At 44.5% G+C, this 10,820-nt stretch overlaps 1 protein-coding gene across 1 annotated transcript in view; it reads left to right on the plus strand.

The window, feature by feature from the left end:
* The window catches only part of MCC (mutated in colorectal cancers), a 234,993-nt gene that overhangs the window by 179,791 nt on the left and 44,382 nt on the right, over positions 1 to 10,820 (plus strand). The gene's annotated exons all lie outside the window — the stretch shown is intronic.

The raw sequence follows: 10,820 nt of genomic DNA on the forward strand, positions 1-10,820 counted from the left end.
CATGGAATTTTAACGATAGACACATTGGGTTTTATATTTTACATTAAATTGTGTGACTTTTGTCAATTGGGAAACCTTCAAGCAAACTTTTATTTTGCTTAGAAATAATTGCCAAACCGGTTTGGCTCAGTGGATAGAGCGTCGGCCTGCAGACTGAGGGGTCCCAGGTTCGATTCCAGTCAAGGGCATGTGCCTGGGTTGCGGGCACATCCCCAGTGGGGGGTGTGCAGGAGGCAGCTGGTCGATGTTTCTCTCTCATCGATGTTTCTGGCTCTCTGTCCCTCTCCCTTCCTCCCTGTAAAGAATCAATAAAATATATATTTTTTTTAAAAGAAATAATAGAAAGGTATTTAAAAAAGTAAAGAAAATTCACTTCTTACGGATTCAGCATTCAATCAGTTGTATAATTGAAAAGCCAGGTTGTTAAATGGCTGCCATTTGGCGCCTTGGTCGGAAAAAGGACAGGTAACCTTCCAGAATGCTGCAGCGCCGTTTCCTCCCTTCTCATCTGGTCTCCTTCACAGAAAGTGGCCCCAAATTTCTGGTACTGTAGCCTCATGGGGGGCGGGGGGGTGTTGGGACAGAAGCATGAAAGGAAAGACGTGGGGCAGGAGAGAGAAATTTCCTACAGGCATTGTCACCCTCAGGGCCCGTTTCCCCCTTACACTTTGCAAAGTGACAATCCTCTCATATATTTCTTTCGGCCATTTTTAAAGAATTATGATTACCGTTTTATGACAGCAAAAACATACAAATCAGACCCAGCAAAGAAAGAGATGCTTCCATGAAGTCTGAAAGGGGTAAGCGCAGAGCTCCCGGTTGTCCTCTCCCTGTGGAGTCCAGGACGGCCTTTCCTCCTGTTGGCTGGGACGTGTGACAACACTCAGAGCATCGCCAACCAGGGAGGTTCATCCAAGCTTCAGTATTTAACATTTTTATTGGCGTTTCATTCTGTAGGTGTGACTGACTGAACCATTGGCCATGTGGGGGAACTCAGCATGCAGCTCCTTCTCTTTTAGGGAGATCAGGCCTCTATCCTTTGGGCCACCTTTAAGTGTGTGATTATGACAGAGCTCCACCGTGTCTGCCCATAGTCATTTCACACAGGAGATATCACAGAGATTTGTTGGGTTGGGGTGGGGTGGGGTGGGGTGTTGGTCTAGCACTTGCCCCATGAACTCGCTGACCATGGGAATTTACAGAGCATCCTCTTCCATGTCCCCAAGGTCCTCCCCCAGAGCCATCAGTTATGAATCCATTGGTACCAGTTTCCAGATACTGAACTGGTTCTAAACACTAAATCAAATCCACCTTCGTATTTACCCACGTTATCTCCAAGGGCACTTGTCGATCAATGGTCACGCTTGAAGGAGTTGAAAAGAGGACTCCAAATTAAACCAATGGGCCTGCTTAGAAAGAGTAATTACCTTAATGGTTGATCGTGTGTTTTATTATGTACTTCTTTCTACTAATTAGTTCATTCATAACATACTTAGTATTAGGCTGCCCATCCCTACTGGGAAATAAGATTTAGGGTATCATATGGAGGTGTCCAGAGCATGGTCTGTCTCTGAAGCAGCCTTTCACTTTGAATTGTCTCCTTTAGTTATAGATATAGTTATAGGCTAAGTCAGTACTCTTTGATATTTTTTACTGAAAATCAGTGACAGTGGAGAGATGTCTGGAAGTGAAATTGTGTGGCCTCATGTAGGTCAGATAAAGACTCATCTTTGTTTTACCTTGTTTGGTCTTAGGTCCCATCTGAACTCTTCCAACTCTGCCTTCTCTTCCATGACACTTTTCTTGACCACAGTGTCTGCATATGAAAAAAGCAGGACTTTGAAACCATACTATATATTACTATGAACTTGTATAAATTTATCGACTATATATGTATATGTAAAAATATTTTAAATAGACCAGAGCAGTGTACACCAGTTCTCATAATAATAGTCGTAAGGAGTTACAGGATATAAGTCAAATGTTACTTGAACTTTTCTAGTGTACTAGTTTCTTTTTGAAATGAATTTATTTTTTTAGTTGTATAATTTTTATTATACAGAAGTTTAAACATAGAAATAGAAGGGACGCTAAAATGCCAAAATACTAAGAGAGACTACATCTAGGCAGTGAAAATACTGGCTGGCAGAGCTTTCTTTTTTAATTTTCAAATTAAAAGAAACAAAAAATAAAGTATCTCCTGGCTTTAACAACTTTGTTTATATGTAAACACACTCTTCTCTTTTGTCCTGGATGGAACTTTGTCATATTTTATTTGTCTCTTCTTAGGAGTTTCTTTATATGACAAGGGAGAGGATACTAATATTAGCTAAGTTTAAATTTATAAAAAGATATGTAAAAAATAAACCCTGTTTCGACACTTCCAGACCTGATCAGGCCCTGTAAGAGGGGCTTCGGGGAGGGGGTCTGGCTCCAGTGCTCTTCTTCCAACCTGAATGTGGGGTGTCAGGTGGCTCTTCCTTTGTATGGCTGGTTTATTAGTGGTGCTAAGAATAAGTTATACAGAGTAACAAATGAACCCCCAAATTTCAGTGGAATAGCATACCAGAAGAGCTTGTTTCTTACTCGCATTACATATCCAGTGCAGGTTTGGGGATGAGGGCACAGCTCTGCCCCATATATTCACTCAGGATCATAGGCTGATGGCAACCCATCACCTAAAACATTACTTAAATGGACTCATCCTGCACTAAATTCTTCCTCCCACGGCCTGTTGGCCAGAATTAGGCAGGTGCTCCACTTTAGCCATAGAGGGACCGAGAAACGGGGTGGGGGACAGGTAGATATTTGTTGAGCAGTAAATGTTCCTAGCACAGCTGACTTGTTTTTATTTGTTTGAGTGTGACACCAGAGAGACTTGGACATGAGTAAGAGTGCCAGAGGACAGGCGACTTCACTTGCCTGTCTTGGGGTGGTTCTCAACATGTGTGTCAGAATCATTGGGAAGCTCTTTCAAAGGACATATGCCCAGGCCCTTCATGATCCACTGAATCACTGAGTGGGGTTGGGGACCCAGCACACCGCCCCATCTCGATCCCAGCAAGTGCTCCGAACAGGAAAAAGGAGTGCCCTTCAGTCACCCACTGGCTGTGGGCCAACAGCCTCGCCAGGCATCTTTACCTCTCTTCATGCAGATGGAGGGAAACAGAGAGATCCACAGCTCTTCTGTGTCCTTCTACTCACACCTGGCCTGTTCCTCCTGGGGCCCAAAGTGTAGCAGTGATGACCCCTGCATCTGAAAGACAAGGTTAAGTTGACTCGCACATGCACAATATATATAAAGCTCTCGATGGCACCAATCGCACACATGTGTTTCAATCTGTCATTGTCGATCTCAAATTTGGTTAGCACTTCTATTTTAAAGGGCACATAGTGTTATTGAAAAATTTCTTCTAATATCACAGTGTGCACAAATTTGTGCACAGGGCCACTAGTAAGCATATAAGTTCTTTGGTTAATCTCTTCCCTTCCCTGCCCCTTCCTTGGGTAATAAATTCTTACTCTTTTTCTGACAATGTCTTTTTTTTTTTTACAACACTCTTGATGATACTTGTAAATAGCAAATTGCCATATTTTAGTGGCTTAAGAAAACACAAACTTAACATCTTATAATTCTGGAGGTCAGAAGTCCAAAATGCATCTCACCCACTAAAGTCAAAGTGTGGTCAGGACTGCAGTGCTCCTGGGAGATCTTTTGGAGTTCCTCTTCCTGGCCTTGTCCAGCTCCAGAGACGGCCACATTCCTTGACTCATGCCCTTCCCTCCATCATCAGCAGCATAGTATCCCCAAGCCTCTCCAACTCTGTCCCTCCTGCTTCTCTCTCACGTGATGCTTATGACTGCCAAGGCCCTGTAAGGTCATCCAGGACTGTCTTCCCATCTCACAGTTCTCAACCAGTCCTACAAATATCCTTTTGCCATTTAGGTAACTTAATCACAGGTTATCAGGATTAGGACATGGACATCATTAAGGGCCTCCACAATAGTCTACTTGAGTATTGGATTTTAGGTTGACAGATTATTTTAAAAAGTATAGTCAACAGATTATATTGAGACTGACACTGTCAGACACCATTAAGGTGTTGGCAATACAGTAGTAAATGAAACCAACATGCTGCCCTCGGAGCCTAAGATGTCTATCTCTCCCACTAGACAGCTTTTAAGCTGATCTCTGTCATTTTTGCCGTCTACATTTGCACTACAGTATTTCTAGATATGGAATTATTTTTTTCAATTAGTTTAGGCAGCATAACAAACTACCCCATTTGAGAGATCTAAAACAGCAAATATGTATTGTTATCCTCATTGTTCCAAGGGCAACTGGCTCCAATGGGCAGTTCTCACTTGGGCTCAGATGTGGCTGCAGTCAGATGGTGGCTAGGCTGTCCTGACTCCTGCCTGGCGAATCTAAAAACCACCTCCCCTACTTAGCACTGATGCGATAAGTCAGTCTCAAGACCTGACTCCACATCTGGAAAACTCACCTACTTGCTTTTCAGATACTGTTTCTCTGTCATCTCCCATGTTCTCGTCGTCTGGAACTCCTTTAAAAGTACTTCGGAGCCCGGCTGTGGTGGCTCAGTGGGTTGAGCGTCGCCCCATGGACCAAGAGGTCCTGGGTTCGATTCCTAGTCAAGGCACATGCCTGGGTTGCAGGCTTGATCCCCAGTAGGGGCGTGCAGGAGACAACCGATCAATGAGTCTCTCTCATCATTGATGTTTCTATCTCTCTCTCCCTCTCCCTGCCTCTCTGAAATCAATAAAAATATTTTAAAAAATAAAATTAAAAAGTAAAAGTACTTCAGAACCTCAGCAATCATTTATGTCTCTCATCAATGCTTGCATATTTTGTATCTTTTTAGCTCCCCATGCTGTGTTCTGAATTAATCTCTGCACTATGTTCCAGTTCACTAATTCTCTCTTCAATTTTATCCAGCCTAGAGTTTAACCAGTGATTTCATTGCATTGGTTACATCTTCTGCTGGCTTTTTTCTTATCTACCTATTCTTGTTTGATATCCGCCTATTTTTATGTCATAATTTCTTATTCTTTATGAAAATACCTTTCATCTTATTAAAGATTGTAATTGTGTTTATTGTGATATAGCTCACTCTCCATTATTTTCATGTCTTCTGAGGTGAGTTCATCTCCTGAGTTAGATTGCTGGCTCTTGTTTCATCCTCATTCCTCTGCAACCACACTTCCATGTCTAGCAACTTCCTGGTCTTGAGCTCCCAGTCATGGGAGGCTTATGTCTCCTGTTCCCTAATGCTATTGGATGATTTACAATGTAGGTCTCAAGGCAGTGCGTGGCCTGGCAAAATCCAGACCTTGTAAGATTGGGGCCCGGCAATATGCAGATAACACACATTTCGACTTCACATCCAAGTGTGTCATGGGTCTGGGATTTTAATCTATATGGTTGGCCCTCTGCACAGTTCTAGGCTTTCTCTCTGGCTTCAAGGGCAGCACTTAATCCACTGTTCCCAGATGGTGAGGCAGGAAGGCTCCAGGCTTTATGTGGAGGATCAGCTCAGACAGCCTGATGGAGCCAACTCTTGATGTCCAGCCCCTCCTGACATGAGCAGTCCACGCCCTGCTCTCAGTTCCCCCGGCACCGCCTCCCCCCTAACCTCTTTAGCTTTAGTTTTCACTTCACTTCTGGCATCTGGAGATTTTATTGCCTTTCTTTAAACTTGGCAGTGGATTTCTTTCTTATTGTTCCTTTTTATGGCAGCATTTCCATGCAATTTTAATAGGAGGAGTGCCTGTTTATTTTAGCTGGGCTGTCATATGCGGGACATTTTCATTTGTTCTGTACATAGAGTTACTCCCCCTGTTTTCACCCACTTCTCATCCTCATCCCCTGTGGTACCTGCCAAAGTGAGAGTCGGACCCTGCCAGCCTTCTCCTGTAGACTGGCCCCCTCCCCTTGTATATCTTATAGAAGGCTTTTTCCACTCTGTTTCTTTCATCAGAGTCTTCCTTCCAGTTTAGCTTTAAGGAATGTGCTCAAATCTTCTTTCTGCTAATGCTCTAGCGTATTCTTTTCATTGTTATGGTTTAATCTTTTTTTTAATCCTTACTATTATTGTCCTGAGGCCTCCAGAGTTTGAAGAAAACAATGTATTTACTCAGTTTACTCTCTTGAATGGAAGAGCTCAGCTGAGTTCTCGGTGCTGTCTAAGCTTTTTTTTTTTCCCCCTTCGTTTTTGGACCTAGGTCAGCTTTCTTCTTCATTTCTGACATCTGCTATTCCCTCCCCCACTCCTATCAGAGGGGCCTTAATCTTTTCTCTCAGAAAAACAGAAACCTTCTGTCTCCTGTCCTCATTCTCCAGTCTGTAAACTCACCTTCCTTCTTGCCCGTCCTTACCTCTTTGCTTTCTCTCCCGGAGCAGGCGTGCCCCCCTCTTACTGTCCTCCACTGAACCTTCCATCCAACAGGCTACCTAGGCTCTCTCCTCCCACCCCCACTGCCGAACCTCTTCCCTGGGCAGCCTCCCCACACACAAGATTCCTAAGCTCTGCATCCAGTTATGACCTTCTTTCTTCAGATTATATTTCTAATTGTTGACTGGATACCCAGTGCTTCTTTAAATTCAGCATGTCCAAAGCTGGCATCTTCTCTCTGAAAAATTAACTTCTCAGGTTGTCCACATTTCACCGAGTAGTACCACGTCCACTGAGTCAACCCACCACAAATGTGGGTGTGTTTGTTTGTTTTTACTTCCTTGAATAGTTCTAGAAGTGCAATGGCTAATAGAGTAGCTACTGGCTGCAATTTAAATTTGAATTTAAATGGATGAAAATAGAATACAATTGCAAACTCAGTTTTGTTTTATTCCCCCCCCACTTACAAATCAATTTTTAAACATTTCAGCTTGCCACCAGCTTCCCGCTCGTTTCTCTAAATGCCCCAGGTTGAGCTATCCATCTAGTGCACAGAGGTGACCCAGTTGCTGATCTCTTAATCTACACCTGTCCATGGCAGCAGGTTGGTGGATTCCTAGTACTAGTGCATACCTGCCTAATGCTGGAGGCAGAACCCTGGTGCCAAGGTGGAGGTGGGAGAGCAGGTATCCCTCCCTTGAAGTTTAAGTGGAAAAGTAGCAGGGAGGTTCCTGCACTTGCTCCCAGAGGTACAGGGGCACATTGCCGGTGCTCACTAGCCACATGTGACCACGGTGGACAGTGCAGTCGGAACACCGCCATCACTTTTGGAACTTCTGGTGGGCAGTGCTGATGTAAGGTGGACTTGCCATTGTCACTTCCACGTCACTGTTTGAGTTATCATTTCTCACCTGAACTGTTCATGCCGCCCTTGACTTACCTCCTTTATCTTCTCACTCCAGCCCATTCTCCTCTCTGATCAAATGATGTTTATAAAACCCCGTTCTCCCTTTGGGAGTCATCTATAATAATAAAAGCATTCTATGCTAATTAGACCTAACAGCTGAATGACCTTCCGGACATCCTTCCGAACGAAGCCGTAGTGGCGGGGGCCTAGGCAGAGGCAGTTAGGGGCGATCAGTGTCCCAGATTGCGAGAGGGTGCAGGTCAGACTGAAGGAACCCCCCCCCACACACACACACACACACACACACACTCCATGCACTGATTTTTGTGCACTGGGCCTCTAGTTAAGGTATAAATGGGAGGAGCAGAGTTCTAGCATTTTAATGTCGTTTCCTTACATGAACTCTTCAGAGCCTCCCTTGTTACCCTTTTCTTTTTATTTGCTTATTGAACAACTGCTCAACCCTCAAGATGGAATCCTAGTGTTTGCTGCTGTGGGAACGCAGAGGTGATGTACCTTCTCTACTGTGATATCCCTGTAGGCTCCCCTTTTCAGAGCATGGTTCATATCATAATGTTTGGCTGGACTGTGAGCCCCTGAAATACAAGACACTTACCTTCATACTCTACCAGGTTTCCAACGTATGTAACAGATTAACTTCTCTTCTGGCATCTAGATAGATACTGGCTATGTGCTCACTTTAGGAGGAATAAACAAATGGCCTTTCAAATCGCACTCTGTGTTCTGTTGTTGAAGAACTCCAAGGTTGTAAAGGGTGATGGTGGACTTTCCCACAAATATAGAATCCTAGCTCCGGGGTAGCTGTGATTCCTCCCTACCCCCTGACTCCAAGCCACATATGTTATAGAGAGAAAAATACAGCGTGGGGCAAACGTAGGTTTACAGCTGTTCGTATGGAAAATAATACAATAATTAATACATAATAATACAGGAATAAACTCTGTGTTTTGCTTACAACTGTAAACCTACTTTTACTCCACCCTATTTTCTCTAATAAAATACCTTCAACATAAGGTGGGTATATTAGTTCATTACTTCAAACATAAAACAACAGATGCGCATTCTCTCACAGCTCAGAATCCACAAAATCAGGTTGTCGGCAGGGCTGTCCTCCCAGAAGCTCTAAGAGAGACTCCTTCCTGCCTCCTCCAGCCTCTGGCCACTCCTGGTGTTCGTACCTTCACCTTCACATGGACTTGACCTTCACATGACCTTCATCTTCACCCAACCTTCTTCCCTGGGTCTGTTTCAAATCTCCCCCCTCCTTTTCCGTGTGAGGACCCCAGTCATTAGATTTAGGGCCTGCGCCATATTCAAAATGAGCTCATCTTGAGTTTCTTAACTTAATGACATCTACAAGGACCATATTTCAAAATAAGGTCATATTCACAGGTACCTTGGGGTTAGAACCCGGACATATCTTTTAGGGGAACACACTCCAACCTGTGATATGTGAGTATAAAAGTGAGGGTCTAACAGCTGTGTTTCCTCCCTTCCTGAGCCTTACCTAGGCTGACCCAGCCAACTCTAGCCTTCATTTCTGTGCATTGAAATTCACACACACACACACACACACACACACACACCTTCGGAGCCCAAATCACGAAGGGAGAGAAGGCTGTTTAACTCAGCCAGTTCTCTCTCTTTTCATGACAGGGTCATTCCACTCACCTAGGCTGGATTTTTTTGACTGCCTAACAATGATCATTACATAATAAAGCACAGACCAAAATAAACATATTTATCATCCTCTAGTTCTCAAAGACATTCTTCGGGTCCAAAGCTTTTCAATGAAAATGGGTATTTAGATGTAGGGACTACTTTAAGCATGCATGCCTGTGCACTAGTACGCCGTGGAAAAGGACTCGGCGTAAATGTCTCTGAAGAGAAGAAAGAACATGGTGCTTTCTCTGTTTTCATTTTTTCAGTGTCATCTAAAGTCTCCATAGGGAACACGTTTTGCTTTAGTGATAAGAAGGAGAAACATTTTTTAAAACATGGGAAGCTTTAATGAAGTTTTTATAAATTGCCCAGGACAGTTTGTATTTTTTAAAAAGCAAGATGAGTGGGCCAGTTGGGATTCTCGGCACAGATCACCGATTGTGTTGGGAGTGACTCAGACACTCTTTAGCTTGTGGAGTGGTGTTAACATTGTTGTTATTCAGGGCCTCGTAGACTTCCACAGCAATAGAAATTGAAATCCACGGTCTTTATTAGCGAGGTTTCCCTCGTGCCGGGTAGCAGGCCTGAGCGGGGAACGGGCCCTCTCCCTTCACCATAGCGTGCAATGAGGCATCCACACTACCCCCATTCTTGGTCTGTAGGGCACATTTCATAGTGGGCCCTGTATCTCTCACCAGCAACACCATTCAGCTTGGACAGGTGTGTGTTCTCTGGTCTTTAACTCTTTTGAGGTCAGCCCTGTGTCTGGCGCGTTACTATCGAATGCACTTTGCTCCCAGGGAATTTTCCTATTTGGCTTCTAACATGTTAATAAATTATTGAAATTTCAATTACTTTTGATTCCCAATTTAGCTGGATGGAGACATCCAAAGTACTTAATATGAAAGCTTTTCAGCCGCTTTTAGAGAAGGGTTTGCCTCGCGGGGTTTGGCGCCAGGGCTACAGGATCAGTTCCGCTCCTCCTGCCTCTGGGACTAAAGGGCTCGTGGCCTGGAAGTGCCTCAGGCCAGTGCTGCCAAGGACGTGGACCCCTTCCCGGGAGCGTCTGACCTCCTAGGAGCTTGTTGGATGTGCGGGCTCCTGGGCTTTCTCCGCATCTGCTCAGTCAGAACCCCCAGGGGGATGCTGTGTTTTCACCAGCCAGGACATCTGGTGCACCTACAAGTTTGGGAAGCCCTGCCTTCGATATCCTGGTGCTAATTCTTCCCAGCAGGGCCTGTGGCCATTTGCTAGAGCCTGTCCCCCTTTTGCAAGGGCCGGTGGGTGCTGCAGTCAGTTTGCCCTGTAAGATAGACGCTGCGCACAGTGACAACGCTGTGATCCAGGTCATTGAAAGACCGGTTTCTACAGCCTTCACTTACTCGTCACTGAACCGTCAGCACAGAGAAGCAGGATTTGAACATTTAAATTCTGTGCAGGTAAATGTGTGTTCTAAGTATCCTTCCGAGGGCCCTGTTGTTCATTTTTATACAAAATCACTATTTAGAGATTCCTTCCCACTGCCCCAGGGATAAGCCCATCTTGAAGGTGCCACTTCTGTCTCCACCTTAGCCAGTTCGCCTCCTTGCCAGTTCGCATCTCTCTTCTACCAGGATTTGAACATTTAAATTCTGTGCAGGTAAATGTGTGTTCTAAGTATCCTTCCGAGGGCCCTGTTGTTCATTTTTATACAAAATCACTATTTAGAGATTCCTTCCCACTGCCCCAGGGATAAGCCCATCTTGAAGGTGCCACTTCTGTCTCCACCTTAGCCAGTTCGCCTCCTTGCCAGTTCGCATCTCTCTTCTACCTGCACA

This window comes from Myotis davidii, unplaced genomic scaffold (genome assembly GCF_000327345.1).
Source record: "Myotis davidii unplaced genomic scaffold, ASM32734v1 scaffold130, whole genome shotgun sequence".
Lineage (NCBI taxonomy): Eukaryota > Metazoa > Chordata > Mammalia > Chiroptera > Vespertilionidae > Myotis > Myotis davidii.